Source organism: Struthio camelus, chromosome 3, assembly GCF_040807025.1.
Source record: "Struthio camelus isolate bStrCam1 chromosome 3, bStrCam1.hap1, whole genome shotgun sequence".
NCBI classification, from domain to species: Eukaryota; Metazoa; Chordata; class Aves; order Struthioniformes; family Struthionidae; genus Struthio; species Struthio camelus.
The window spans coordinates 1,268,068-1,282,056 of record NC_090944.1 but is presented as its reverse complement, the minus strand read 5'-3'; the positions used below and the strand labels follow the sequence as shown (position 1 = coordinate 1,282,056).

Sequence of the window (13,989 nt, the reverse complement as noted above, 5' to 3'; positions counted from 1 at the left end):
CGGCTCGGCACGGCTCGGTGCAGCCCGGCACGGCTCGGCATGGCACGGTGCAGCCCGGCACGGCTCGGCATGGCACGGTGCAGCCCGGCACGGCTCGGCACGGCACGGTGCAGCCGGGCACGGCTCGGCACGGCTCGGTGCAGCCCGGCACGGCTCGGCATGGCACGGTGCAGCCCGGCACGGCTCGACACGGCTCGGTGCAGCCCGGCACGGCTCGGCACGGCTCGGTGCAGCCCGGCACGGCTCGGCACGGCACGGCTCAGTGCAGCCCAGCATGGCCTGGCACAGCACAGCTCAGTGCAGCCCAACATGGCTCTTCATGGCACAGCTCGGTGCAGCTCAGCCCAGCACTGCTCAATGCCGCTTGGCACGGCTTAGCACTGCACGGCTCAGTGCAGCTCGGCTGAGCATAGTGCAGTTCAGCGCAGCTCGGCATGGCGTAGCAGCGCACGGCTTGGCACGGCTCAGCACGGCTCGGTGCAGGCTGGCACGGCTCAGCACAGCACAGCACGGCTTGGTGCAGCCCAGCACAGCGCAGCACAGTGCAGCACAGCTTGGCACTGCGTGGCCCAGTGCAGCCTGGCTCAGCACAGTGCAGCTTGGCACGGCTCAGCATGGCTTGGCAGTGCACAGCTCAGTGCAGGCTGGCACGGCTCAGCACAGCTCAGCACGGCTCGGTGCAGGCTGGCACGGCTCGGCACAGCTCAGCACAGCTCGGTGCAGCCTGGCACGGCTCGGCACAGTACAGCACAGCTCGGTGCAGCCTGGCATGGCTCAGCACGGCTCGGTGCAGCCTGGCACGGCTCGGCACAGCTCGGTGCAGCCTGGCACAGCTCAGCACGGCTCGGTGCAGGCTGGCACGGCTCGGCACAGCTCAGCACGGCTCGGTGCAGGCTGGCACGGCTCGGCACAGTACAGCACAGCTCGGTGCAGCCTGGCACGGCTCGGTGCAGCCTGGCACGGCTCGGCACAGTACAGCACAGCTTGGTGCAGCCTGGCACGGCTCGGCACAGTACAGCACAGCTCGGTGCAGCCTGGCACGGCTTGGTGCAGCCTGGCACGGCTCGGCACAGTACAGCACAGCTCGGTGCAGCCTGGCACGGCTTGGTGCAGCCTGGCACGGCTCGGCACAGTACAGCACAGCTCGGTGCAGCCTGGCATGGCTCAGCACAGCTCGGTGCAGCCTGGCACAGCTCGGCACAGCTCAGCACAGCTCGGTGCAGCCTGGCACGGCTCGGCACAGTACAGCACAGCTCGGTGCAGCCTGGCATGGCTCAGCACAGCTCGGTGCAGCCTGGCACAGCTCGGCACAGCTCAGCACAGCTCGGTGCAGCCTGGCACGGCTCGGCACAGTACAGCACAGCTCGGTGCAGCCTGGCATGGCTCAGCACGGCTCGGTGCAGCCTGGCACGGCTCGGCACAGCTCGGTAAAGCCTGGCACAGCTCAGCACGGCTCGGTGCAGGCTGGCAAGGCTCGGCACAGCTCAGCACGGCTCGGTGCAGGCTGGCACGGCTCGGCACAGTACAGCACAGCTCGGTGCAGCCTGGCACGGCTCGGTGCAGCCTGGCACGGCTCAGCACGGCTCGGTGCAGGCTGGCAAGGCTCGGCACAGCTCAGCACGGCTCGGTGCAGGCTGGCACGGCTCGGCACAGTACAGCACAGCTTGGTGCAGCCTGGCACGGCTCGGTGCAGCCTGGCACGGCTCGGCACAGTACAGCACAGCTTGGTGCAGCCTGGCACGGCTCGGCACAGTACAGCACAGCTCGGTGCAGCCTGGCACGGCTTGGTGCAGCCTGGCACGGCTCGGCACAGAACAGCACAGCTCGGTGCAGCCTGGCATGGCTCAGCACAGCTCGGTGCAGCCTGGCACAGCTCGGCACAGTACAGCACAGCTCGGTGCAGCCTGGCACAGCTCAGCACAGCTCGGTGCAGCCTGGCACGGCTCGGCACAGTACAGCACAGCTCGGTGCAGCCTGGCATGGTACAGCCCGGTGCAGGCAGGCGGTGCTGGGGGCCGGCCGCCTTGCCCATCTCGGCAGGCAAGCAGAGCCCCCGCGGCTGCCGGCAGCGGCTGCTCACGCTCGCGCGCCCAGCTCCGGAGACGTCATGGAAACACCTAAGTGAATTATGGAAAGAGGAAAGGAGAAGGAGAGCGAGTCGGCTTTGATGTTGCGTTTGATATCATCCAGAAGCCATTTCCAGTCGGTCCCGCAGCCCGGTGCATCCGCATCCCTGCACGGGAGCAGCACGCTGGCTCACTGCGCGTGCACGCACGCGCGTGTCACACACGCACACGTGTGTGTGTCACATGCGCACACGCAGCTGTTACACGCAGGCACACACTGCCCTGCATCTCACGCACGCATGCACACACACGTGCACCTGCATGCACACACGTGCACATGCGTGCACACACGTGCACCTGCATGCACACACATGCACATGCATGCACACACGTGCACGCACGTGCCGTGCCGCGTTACCCGCGCTGCCCTGGGCCGCACGCGCCGGTGCCCGTGCCGAGCAGCAGCAGCCGCAGCAGCCGCCGCGCGTTTCTGCTGCAGCGCTCGCCCAGGCGGGAGCGGGTCTCGCTTCGGGGCCAGCGGCGACGACCGGGGCCCCCCGCGCTGTTCCTCCTCCTCGGCCGGCGCGCGCCGGAGGGGCTCCCGCGGGACGGGCGCCGCGGCCCGTCGCCGCCGCCGTGCACGCTCCCGCCGCGGCAGCGCTGACTCAGCCGCTGACCGAGCGTGTGTCACCGTCTTTATTTGGCACCCACCCTCTCGGGGGAGATGAATTAATCCGAGCCGTGCACCCGAGCCGCCGTGGGAACTGGCAGCTGTCACGGCGAGCGGCGTGCCACCTCGCACGCCGGTGACGAGCCTGAGCTGCCGGAGGCGGATTGACGTGCAGAGGCGGCGGGTATCAGCTGCGCTGCTGCACCGCGCGGGGCCGCCCGCGCCGCTCCCCGCAGCCCGCACCCCGGCCGGGGTCGCACCCTCTGCCGCGGCCGTGCACCACGTGGGAGAGGGTCTCTGGTGCACGGGTGCACCGGGGGGGGGGAGGGTGGCCGGTTCATGGGTGCACCGGGGGGGAGAGGGTGGCTGGTGCAGCAGGTGGGAGAGGGTGGCTGGTTCATGGGTGCAGCGGGTGGGAGAGGGTAGCTGGTGCTTGGGTGCATTGGGTGGGAGAGGATGGTTGGTGCTTGGGTGCATGGGGTGGGAGATGGTGGCTAGTGCATGGCTAGTGCATGCACCGGGTGGGAGAGGGTCTCTGGTGCATGGGTGCAGCGGGTGGGAGAGGGTGGCCAGTGGATGGGTGCATGGGGTGGGAGATGGTGGCTAGTGCATGGGTGCACCAGGGGGGAGAGGGTGGCTGGTGCATGGGTGCACCGGGTGGGAGAGGGTAGCTGGTGTATGGGTGCACTGGGTGGGAGAGGGCGGCCAGTTCACGGGTGCAGCAGGTGGGAGAGGGTGGCTAGTGCATGGGTGCACCGGGGAGGGGGAGAGGGCAGCTGGTGTATGGGTGCACTGGGTGGGAGAGGGCGGCTGGTTCACGGGTGCAGCAGGTGGGAGAGGGTGGCTAGTGCATGGGTGCACCGGGGAGGCGGAGAGGGCAGCTGGTGCTTGGGTGCATTGGGTGGGAGAGGATGGTTGGTGCTTGGGTGCATGGGGTGGGAGATGGTGGCTAGTGCATGGGTGCACCGGGTGGGAGAGGGTCTCTGGTGCATGGGTGCAGCGGGTGGGAGAGGGTGGCCAGTGGATGGGTGCATGGGGTGGGAGATGGTGGCTAGTGCATGGGTGCACCAGGGGGGAGAGGGTGGCTGGTGCATGGGTGCACCGGGTGGGAGAGGGTAGCTGGTGTATGGGTGCACTGGGTGGGAGAGGGCGGCCAGTTCACGGGTGCAGCAGGTGGGAGAGGGTGGCTAGTGCATGGGTGCACCGGGGAGGGGGAGAGGGCAGCTGGTGTATGGGTGCACTGGGTGGGAGAGGGCGGCTGGTTCACGGGTGCAGCAGGTGGGAGAGGGTGGCTAGTGCATGGGTGCACCGGGGAGGCGGAGAGGGCAGCTGGTGCTTGGGTGCATTGGGTGGGAGAGGATGGTTGGTGCTTGGGTGCATGGGGTGGGAGATGGTGGCTAGTGCATGGGTGCACCGGGTGGGAGAGGGTCTCTGGTGCATGGGTGCAGCGGGTGGGAGAGGGTGGCCAGTGGATGGGTGCATGGGGTGGGAGATGGTGGCTAGTGCATGGGTGCACCAGGGGGGAGAGGGTGGCTGGTGCATGGGTGCACCGGGTGGGAGAGGGTAGCTGGTGTATGGGTGCACTGGGTGGGAGAGGGCGGCCGGTTCACGGGTGCAGCAGGTGGGAGAGGGTGGCTAGTGCATGGGTGCACTGGGGAGGGGGAGAGGGCAGCTGGTGTATGGGTGCAGTGGGTGGGAGAGGGCGGCCGGTTCACGGGTGCAGCAGGTGGGAGAGGGTGGCTAGTGCATGGGTGCACCGGGGAGGGGGAGAGGGCAGCTGGTGCTTGGGTGCACCGGGTGGGAGAGGGTGGCTGGTGCATGGGTGCACTGGGTGTGCAAGGGGAACTGGGGCATAGGTGCAGTGAGTGGGAGATGGTGGCCAGTGCATGGGTGCAGCGGGTGGGAGATGGTGGCTGGTGCATGGGTGCAGCGGGTGGGAGAGGGTGGCCAGTTCATGGGTGCAGCAGGTGGGAGAGGACGGCTGGTGCACGGGCGAAACGGGTGGGAGAGGGTGGCTGGTGCTTGGGTGCATGGGTGCAGCGGGTGGGAGATGGTGGCTGGTGCACGGGTGCAGCGGGTGGGCGAGGAGGACGGGGGTCCCCTCGCCTCGCTGCCCGCCGGGGCCCGGCTGGCCCTTCCCGGCGCAGCGCCTGCGGCGGGCCGGCAGATTTACGGCGCTTCGGAAACGTCTTGCCAGGAGCCTGCTGCCCCCCTGCAGCCGGCGCCGACCTCCGCTGTCACGCCGAGATTTAAACCGGCGATAATTGCACCTAGCAGCCCAAACGGAGCTGCTGGTCCGGGAGCGGGAGCGGCTGCCGAAGGCGCTGGGGCGGGCGGCGCGGTGCAGCACCCAGCACCCAGCGCCCAGCACAGCGCCATGCCTGCCCCCAGCACCCTGCAGCCCAGAGCTGCACAGGTTCCTCCCTGCAACCAGCACCCAGCACCCAGCACCCAGCACCCAGTGGGATGGCATGCTGCCGCGGGTGCCCTGCAGCCCGGAGCTGCGCAGGTTCCTCCCTGCACCCAGCACCCAGCACCCAGCGCAGTGGCACACTGTCCCGGGCGCCCTGCAGCCCGGAGCTGCGCGGGTTCCTCCCTGCACCCAGCACCCAGCACCCAGCGCCCAGCACCCAGCACCCAGTGCAGTGGCACACTGTCCCGGGTGCCCTGCAGCCCAGAGCTGCGCGGGTTCCTCCCAGCACCCAGCACCCAGCACCCAGCGCCCAGCACCCAGTGCAGTGGCACGGCAGCTCTGCCCAGCGGCAAGGGGAGAGCAGGGCAGCGGCTCTGCCGGGCAGCGGCGGCCGCACGCGGCCCTCGGTCCCCGGCCCGGGGCGCCGGCAGCACGCTGCACCGGCTGCAAAGCCCGGTTCGGCCTCCGACCCGCCGGGCTGCTCGCGGCGTCCTGCAGCGCCGTGCCGGCCCGGGGCCCCGGCGCGTCCCCCTCGCCGAAGACCCTGACATCGACCTTCTCGCCGCTGCCCTGAGGCTCGTCCTTGATGTCAGCCCTGCAGCCCGGCGCGGGAAAAACCCGGCCGGCGCCTTTCGCCCCGACCTTCCCTTTTAACTAGCCGGGGGGTTTCAAAACGTAACGAAAGGAGGAAAAAAAAAAAGGGTTTTTTTTTCCCCCCCCAAAAGAGTCATGTTTTCCATCGTGAAAGCTGTCAGCAAAAGCAGAAGCCGGGGGCGAAACCTTCGGCCGGGCGAGAGGGAGCGAGCCAGGGAGGGCGCTGGCGAGAAGCATCCAAGCGGCTCGCCGCCGGCCGGCAGCACTTCCTTCCTTCTAGTAAATCGGCGAAAAGTGCAAATTATTTTTAAATGCACTCGCTTTTTCCTCCCCTTCTTGCCGAAGAGCCACCCAGGTAGCAGCTGCCCGTCCGCAAGCGGAGCAGCTCGGGCAGCCGGCAGCGGGGCATCGAAGGCCGCGCGGGACCGCGCGAGGCGCCCGCCTTAAGTCAGGGGAACGTAGCGTTAATTATCATCGTTAATTAATGTCTTATTTGAGGGTGCCCCCCTCCCGGCGCGCGCCTTCCAGCGCCAGTTTTCCTTAAAAACCTGCTCAGCTGGTCCTGGGCCGCAGGACAGCCCCGCGGCGGGAGCGCGGAGCTTGCAGCGCCGCTGTGGGTCCCCACTGGAGGACAACGCAGTGCACTGCCTGGTTCAGCTCGGCACTGCACCACACCAGGTGGCTTGGCTCAACTTGGCAATGCATGGCTTAGCGCTGCAGAGCTCAGGCTCGGCACTGCACGGCACAGCTCGGCACTGCACGGTGCGGCTTGATACTGCGCGGCGCGGCACTGCACGGCACTGCTCATCACTGCACGGCACAGCTCGGCACTGCACGGTGCGGCTTGATACTGCGCGGCGCGGCACTGCACGGCACTGCTCATCACTGCACGGCACAGCTCGGCACTGCACGGTGCGGCTTGATACTGCACGGTGCGGCTTGGCTTTGCACGGCACTGCTCATCACTGCACGGCACAGCTCGGTACTGCACGGCGCGGCTTGGCTTTGCACAGCGCTGCGCATCACTGCATGGCACAGCTCGGCACTGCACGGCGCAGCTTGGCTTTGCACGGCACTGCTCATCACTGCACGGCACAGCTCGGCACTGCACGGCACAGCTCGATACTGCACAGCGCGGCTTGGCTTTGCACGGCACTGCTCATCACTGCACAGCACAGCTCGGCACTGCACGGCACAGCTCGATACTGCACGGTGCGGCGCGGCTTTGCACGGCACTGCGCATCACTGCACGGCACAGCTCGGCACTGCACGGCGCGGCTTGGCTTTGCACGGCACTGCTCATCACTGCACGGCACAGCTCGGCACTGCACGGCGCAGCGCAGCTTTGCACGGCACTGCTCATCACTGCACGGTACAGCTTGATACTGCACGGCGCGGCGCAGCTTTGCACAGCACTGCTCATCGCTGCACGGCACAGCTCGGTACTGCACGGTGCGGCTTGGCTTTGCACGGCACTGCTCATCACTGCACGGCACAGCTCGGCACTGCACGGTGCGGCTTGGCTTTGCACGGCACTGCTCAGCACTGCACGGCACTGCTCAGCACTGCACGACACAGCTCGGCACTGCACAGCGTGGCTTGGCTTTGCACGGCACTGCTCATCACTGCACGGCACAGCTCGGCACTGCACGGCACAGCTCGGCACTGCACAGCGCGGCTTGGCTTTGCACGGCACTGCTCATCACTGCACGGCACAGCTCGGCACTGCACGGCACAGCTCGATACTGCACGGTGCGGCTTGGCTTTGCACGGCACTGCTCATCACTGCACGGCACAGCTCGGCACTGCACGGCACAGCTCGGCACTGCACAGCGCGGCTTGGCTTTGCACAGCACTGCTCGGCACTGCACGGCACGGCTTGGCTCAGCACCCTTCAGAACTGCATGGCCCAGCCCAGCACTGGACAGCTCGGCACGGCACTGCACCGCCCAGCATGGCTCAGCAGCGCTTGGCTTGACGCTGCACAGCTCAGCACGGCAACATGCAGCTCGGCACAGCACCGCATGGCTCAGCACTGAGCGGCTCGACACTGCCCGGATGGCACTGCATGGCTTGGCTCTGCACAGCGCCATGGGTTGGCCCTGCATGGTTCAACCCTGCACCGTGCAACACGGCTCAACATCTCATGGCACTGCACGGCCCAACATGGCATGGCTGTGCCAAGCCGAACCCCGCACGGCGCCGCTCAAGGCGGCTCAGCACCGCACACCACCGCTCCACGCAGCTCCACGCTGCCCAGCTTGGCTCGCCTCGGCGTTGTAGAGCTGCATAGCACCGCACGGCCCAACATGGCATGGCCCTGCTTGGCCGAACCCTGCTCGGCGCCGCTCAAGGCGGCTCAGCACCACACACCACCGCTCCACGCAGCTCCACACTGCCCAGCCCGGCTCGCCTTGGCGTTGTAGAGCTGCATAGCACCGCACGGCCCAACACGGCCCGGCTGTGCCCAGCCGAACCTTGCTCAGCGCCACTCAAGGCGGCTCAGCACCGCACACCACCGCTCCACGCAGCTCCACGCTGCCCAGCCCGGCTCGCCTCGGCGTTGTAGAGCTGCATAGCACTGCACGGCCCAACATGGCATGGCCCTGCTTGGCCTAACCCTGCTCGGCGCCGCTCAAGGCGGCTCAGCACCGCACACCACCGCTCCACGCAGCTCCACGCTGCCCAGCCCGGCTCGCCTCGGCGTTGTAGAGCTGCATAGCACCGCACGGCCCAACATGGCATGGCCCTGCTTGGCCTAACCCTGCTCGGCGCCGCTCAAGGCGGCTCAGCACCGCACACCACCGCTCCACGCAGCTCCACACTGCCCAGCCCGGCTCGCCTCGGTGTTGTAGAGCTGCATAGCACCGCACGGCCCAACACGGCCCGGCTCTGCCCAGCCGAACCCTGCACGGCGCCGCTCAAGGCGGCTCAGCACCGCACACCACCGCTCCACGCAGCTCCACGCTGCCCAGCTTGGCTCGCCTCGGCGTTGTAGAGCTGCATAGCACCGCATGGCCCAACATGGCATGGCCCTGCTTGGCCTAACCCTGCTCGGCGCCGCTCAAGGCGGCTCAGCACCGCACACCACCGCTCCACGCAGCTCCACGCTGCGCGGCGCAATGCAACACCATGCTGTCCAGCCGAGCTTGGGTTGACGGTGCAGAGCTGCCTGGCACCGCACGGCCCAACATGGCATGGCTGTGCCAAGCCGAACCCTGCTCAGCGCCACTCAAGGCGGCTCAGCACCGCACACCACCGCTCCACGCAGCTCCACGCTGCCCAGCTTGGCTCGCCTCGGCGTTGTAGAGCTGCATAGCACCGCACGGCCCAACATGGCATGGCCCTGCTTGGCCTAACCCCGCACGGCGCCGCTCAAGGCGGCTCAGCACCGCACACCACCGCTCCACACAGCTCCACGCTGCACGGCGCAATGCAACACCATGCTGTCCAGCCGAGCTTGGGTTGACGGTGCAGAGCTGCCTGGCACTGCGCGGCCCAACATGGCATGGCTGTGCCCAGCCGAACCTTGCTCAGCGCCGCTCAAGGCAGCTCAGCACCGCACACCACCGCTCCACGCAGCTCCACGCTGCGCGGTGCAATGCAACACCATGCTGTCCAGCTGAGCTTGGGTTGACGGTGCAGAGCTGCCTGGCACCGCACGGCCCAACACGGCATGGCCCTGCTTGGCCTAACCCTGCTCAGCGCCACTCAAGGCGGCTCAGCACCGCACACCACCGCTCCACGCAGCTCCACGCTGCGCGGCGCAACACAGCACCACGGCTCGGCGTTGCAGAGCCGCCTGGCACCGCACGGCCCAACATGGCATGGCTGTGCCCAGCCGAACCTTGCTCAGCGCCGCTCAAGGCGGCTCAGCACCGCACACCACCGCTCCACGCAGCTCCACGCTGCCCAGCTTGGCTCGCCTCGGCGTTGTAGAGCTGCATAGCACCGCACGGCCCAACATGGCATGGCCCTGCTTGGCCTAACCCTGCTCGGCGCCGCTCAAGGCGGCTCAGCACCGCACACCACCGCTCCACGCAGCTCCACGCTGCGCGGCGCAATGCAACACCATGCTGTCCAGCCGAGCTTGGGTTGACGGTGCAGAGCCGCCTGGCACCGCACGGCCCAACATGGCATGGCTGTGCCAAGCCGAACCCTGCACGGCGCCGCTCAAGGCGGCTCAGCACCGCACACCACCGCTCCACGCAGCTCCACGCTGCGCGGCGCGACACAGCACCACGGCTCGGCGTTGCAGAGCCGCCTGGCACCGCACGGCCCAACATGGCATGGCTGTGCCCAGCCGAACCTTGCTCAGCGCCGCTCAAGGCGGCTCAGCACCGCACACCACCGCTCCACGCAGCTCCACGCTGCCCAGCTTGGCTCGCCTCGGCGTTGTAGAGCTGCATAGCACCGCATGGCCCAACATGGCATGGCCCTGCTTGGCCTAACCCTGCTCGGCGCCGCTCAAGGCGGCTCAGCACCGCACACCACCGCTCCACGCAGCTCCACGCTGCGCGGCGCAATGCAACACCATGCTGTCCAGCCGAGCTTGGGTTGACGGTGCAGAGCTGCCTGGCACCGCACGGCCCAACATGGCATGGCTGTGCCAAGCCGAACCCTGCTCAGCGCCACTCAAGGCGGCTCAGCACCGCACACCACCGCTCCACGCAGCTCCACGCTGCCCAGCTTGGCTCGCCTCGGCGTTGTAGAGCTGCATAGCACCGCACGGCCCAACATGGCATGGCCCTGCTTGGCCTAACCCTGCTCGGCGCCGCTCAAGGCGGCTCAGCACCGCACACCACCGCTCCACGCAGCTCCACGCTGCGCGGCGCGACACAGCACCACGGCTCGGCGTTGCAGAGCCGCCTGGCACCGCACGGCCCAACAGGGCCCGGCCGAACCCCGGGCGGCGCCGCGCTGCCGGGCTCGGCTGGGCGCTGCAGGGTGCTCGGCGCGGCGCAGCGGGGCAGCGGGGCGGGCGGGCGCTAGGACCGGCGGGCGGCGCGGCGCGGCGCGGCGGGGCGGGCGGCGCGGTGCTGCTGCTGCAGTGGAGGCGGCGGCGCTGCGGGAGGAGGCCCGGCCCGGCTCGGCTCGGCACGGCACGGCACGGCTCGGCTCGGCACGCCTCGGCTCGCCGGGCCCGCACCGGCCCAGGTAACGGCACCCGCTCCTCGCCCTTACTCACCCCCACCCTGCCGTAGGGGCGGCGGCGCAGCCGCTCCCCCCCCCCCCCCGACGCCCGTTTGGGACCCCCGCCGCCTCCCCCCCCCCACCCCGTCCCACCCCCTGGGTCGGGCAGCACCCGTGTGGTTCCCCCCCCCCCACTTCCCCGCTACCCCATCGGGGCCAGGCAGCTGCCCCCCCCCCCCAAACCCTTCCCCAAAAAGCCCGGCCGGGCTCTCCCCGCTCCTCGGCGGCGGTGCCCCCCCGACGGGGCGGGCTGCCCCCCCCCCCCCCGCACCGCGCACCCCCCCCCCCCCGCCGCCGCCTGCAAGAGGGAGGGCACGGCGGCGGAGCAGGAAAACATGGCAGCCTGGCATGACCCTCCTCCTCCTCCTCCTCTTCCTCCTCCTCCTCCTCCTCCTCCTCCTGCCGCCGCCTCCCGGCTGGCCGGGCCGTCCGGTCCCGGCAGCGCCCGGCCCCGCTGGAGCCCCCCCCCCCCCCCCCGGACCGCGGCCTCGGCGGCGGCTCCGTCCCCCCCCCCCCCAACCCCGGCCCGCTGCACCGGGGCAGCGGCCGAGCGGCGCCCCCGGGCCCGGGCGGGGGTCCCGGCGCTGCCCCCGCGCCGCCGACGTGGACGTGTCCTTGACGGCGCCGCATCCGCGCGGCTGAAGGGCACCGCCGCCGCGGCCCCTTCCCGGGGCGTCGGGCCGCTTCCTCTCCCCCCCCGGTACCGCTGTGAGACCGTCCCCGGGGCGTCGGGCCGCTTCCTCCCCCCCCCCCCCGGTACTGCTGTGAGACCGTCCCCGGGGCGTCGGGCCGCTTCCTCCCCCCCCCCCCCCGGTACTGCTGTGAGACCGTCCCCGGGGCGTCGGGCCGCTTCCTCACCCCCCCCCCCCGGTACTGCTGTGAGACCGTCCCCGGGGCGTCGGGCCGCTTCCTCACCCCCCCCCCCCGGTACTGCTGTGAGACCGTCCCCGGGGCGTCGGGCCGCTTCCTCCCCCCCCCCCCCCGGTACTGCTGTGAGACCGTCCCCGGGGCGTCGGGCCGCTTCCTCACCCCCCCACCCCGGTACTGCTGTGAGACCGTCCCCGGGGCGTCGGGCCGCTTCCTCCCCCCCCCCCCCCCCCCGGTACTGCTGTGAGACCGTCCCCGGGGCGTCGGGCCGCTTCCTCACCCCCCCCCCCCGGTACTGCTGTGAGACCGTCCCCGGGGCGTCGGGCCGCTTCCTCACCCCCCCCCCCGGTACTGCTGTGAGACCGTCCCCGGGGCGTCGGGCCGCTTCCTCCCCCCCCAACCCCCCCGGTACTGCTATGAGACCATCCCCGGGGCGTCAGGCTCCCCCCTGGTACTGCTGTGAGACCGTCCCCGGGGCGTCGGGCCCCTTCCCCGGCACCGCCGCAGGCCCGTCCCCGGGGCATCAGGCTCCCCCCTGGTACTGCTGTGAGACCATCCCCGGGGCGTCAGGCCCCTTCCCCCGGCACCACCGCAGGCCTGTTCCCAGGGTGTCAGGCTCCCCCCTGGTACCACTGTGAGACCATCCCCGGGGCGTCAGGCCCCTTCCCTGGCACGGCCACAGGCCTGTTCCCAGGGTGTCAGGCTCCCCCCTGGTACCGCTGTGAGACCATCCCCGGGGCGTCAGGCCCCTTCCCCCGGCACCGCCGCAGGCCTGTTCCCGGGGTGTCAGGCTCCCCCCTGGTACCGCTGTGAGACCATCCCCGGGGCGTCAGGCCCCTTCCCCCGGCACCGCCGCAGGCCTGTTCGCAGGGGGTCAGGCTCCCCCCCGGTACTGCTGTGAGACCATCCCTGGGGCGTCAGTCCCCTTCCCCCTGGCACCGCCGCAGGCCCGTCCCCGGGGCGTCAGGCTCCCCCCTGATACTGCTGTGAGACCATCCCCGGGGCGTCAGGCCCCTTCCCTGGCACCGCCGCAGGCCTGTTCCCAGGGTGTCAGGCTCCCCCCTGGTACCGCTGTGAGACCATCCCCGGGGCGTCAGGCCCCTTCCCTGGCACCGCCGCAGGCCCATCCCCGGGGCATCAGGCTCCCCCCTGGTACTGCTGTGAGACCATCCCCGGGGCGTCAGGCCCCTTCCCCCTGGCACCGCCGCAGGCTTGTTCCCAGGGTGTCAGGCTCCCCCCTGGTACCACTGTGAGACCATCCCCGGGGTGTCAGGCCCCTTCCCTGGCACCGCCGCAGGCCCAGGGCGTCAGGCTCCCCCCCGGTACTGCTGTGAGACCATCCCCGGGGCGTCAGGCCCCTTCCCCCGGCACCGCCGCAGGCCCGTCCCCAGGACGTCGGGCCCCTTCCCCAGCACCGCCACAGGCCCATCCCTGGGGCATCAGGCTCCCCCCTGGCACTGCTGTGAGGCCATCCCCAGGGCATCGGGCCACTTCCCTGGCACTGCCGCAGGCCCATCCCCGGGGCGTCAGGCTCCCCCCTGGTACCGCTGTGAGACCATCCCCGGGGCGTCAGGCTGCTTCCCCAGCAGCGCCGCGGGCCCATCCCCAGGGCGTCAGGCTCCCCCCTGGTACTGCTGTGAGACCATCCCCGGGGCGTCGGGCCCCTTCCCCTGGGCACTGCCGTGGGCCCGTCCCCGGGGCATCAGGCTCCCCCCTGGCACCGCCGCACGCCCATCCCCGTGGCGTCGGGCCCCTTCCCCGGGCACTGCCGCGCACCCATCCCCGGGGCGTCAGGCCCCTTCCCCGGACACCACCGCAGGCCCGTCCCCGGGGCGTCAGGCTCCCCCCCGGTACCGCTGTGAGACCATCCCCGGGGCGTCAGGCCCCTTCCCCGGACACCACTGCAGGCCCGTCCCCGGGGCGTCAGGCTCCCCCCCGGTACCGCTGTGAGACCATCCCCGGGGCGTCAGGCTCCCCCCCAGCACTGCCACACGCCCATTCCCGTGGTGTCGGACCCCTTCCCTTTCCCCGGCCACTGCCGTGCGCCCATCCCCGGGGCGTCGGGCCCCTTCCCCGGGCCCCGCTGCGCGCCCATCCCCGTGGCGTCGGGCCACCGCCACCAGCCTCGGGGGGGAGGCATCGCCGCCGTTGCCGCGACTCTCGCCCGGGGTGTCGCTGGGTGCCCC

The 13,989-nt window shown here is 70.5% G+C and overlaps 1 protein-coding gene across 2 annotated transcripts in view; it reads left to right on the top strand.

The window, feature by feature from the left end:
- The first annotated feature begins 10,793 nt into the window (after positions 1-10,793).
- DNMT3A (DNA methyltransferase 3 alpha) overlaps positions 10,794-13,989 on the top strand; it is an 83,986-nt gene continuing 80,790 nt past the window's right edge. Inside the window, exon 1 of one of the 2 annotated variants that reach the window (XM_068936611.1) lies at positions 10,794-10,900. The gene's annotated coding sequence lies outside the window, so the exon portion shown is untranslated. The remainder of the gene's footprint in view (positions 10,901-13,989) is intronic. The other variant, XM_068936612.1, reaches the window with a different exon arrangement.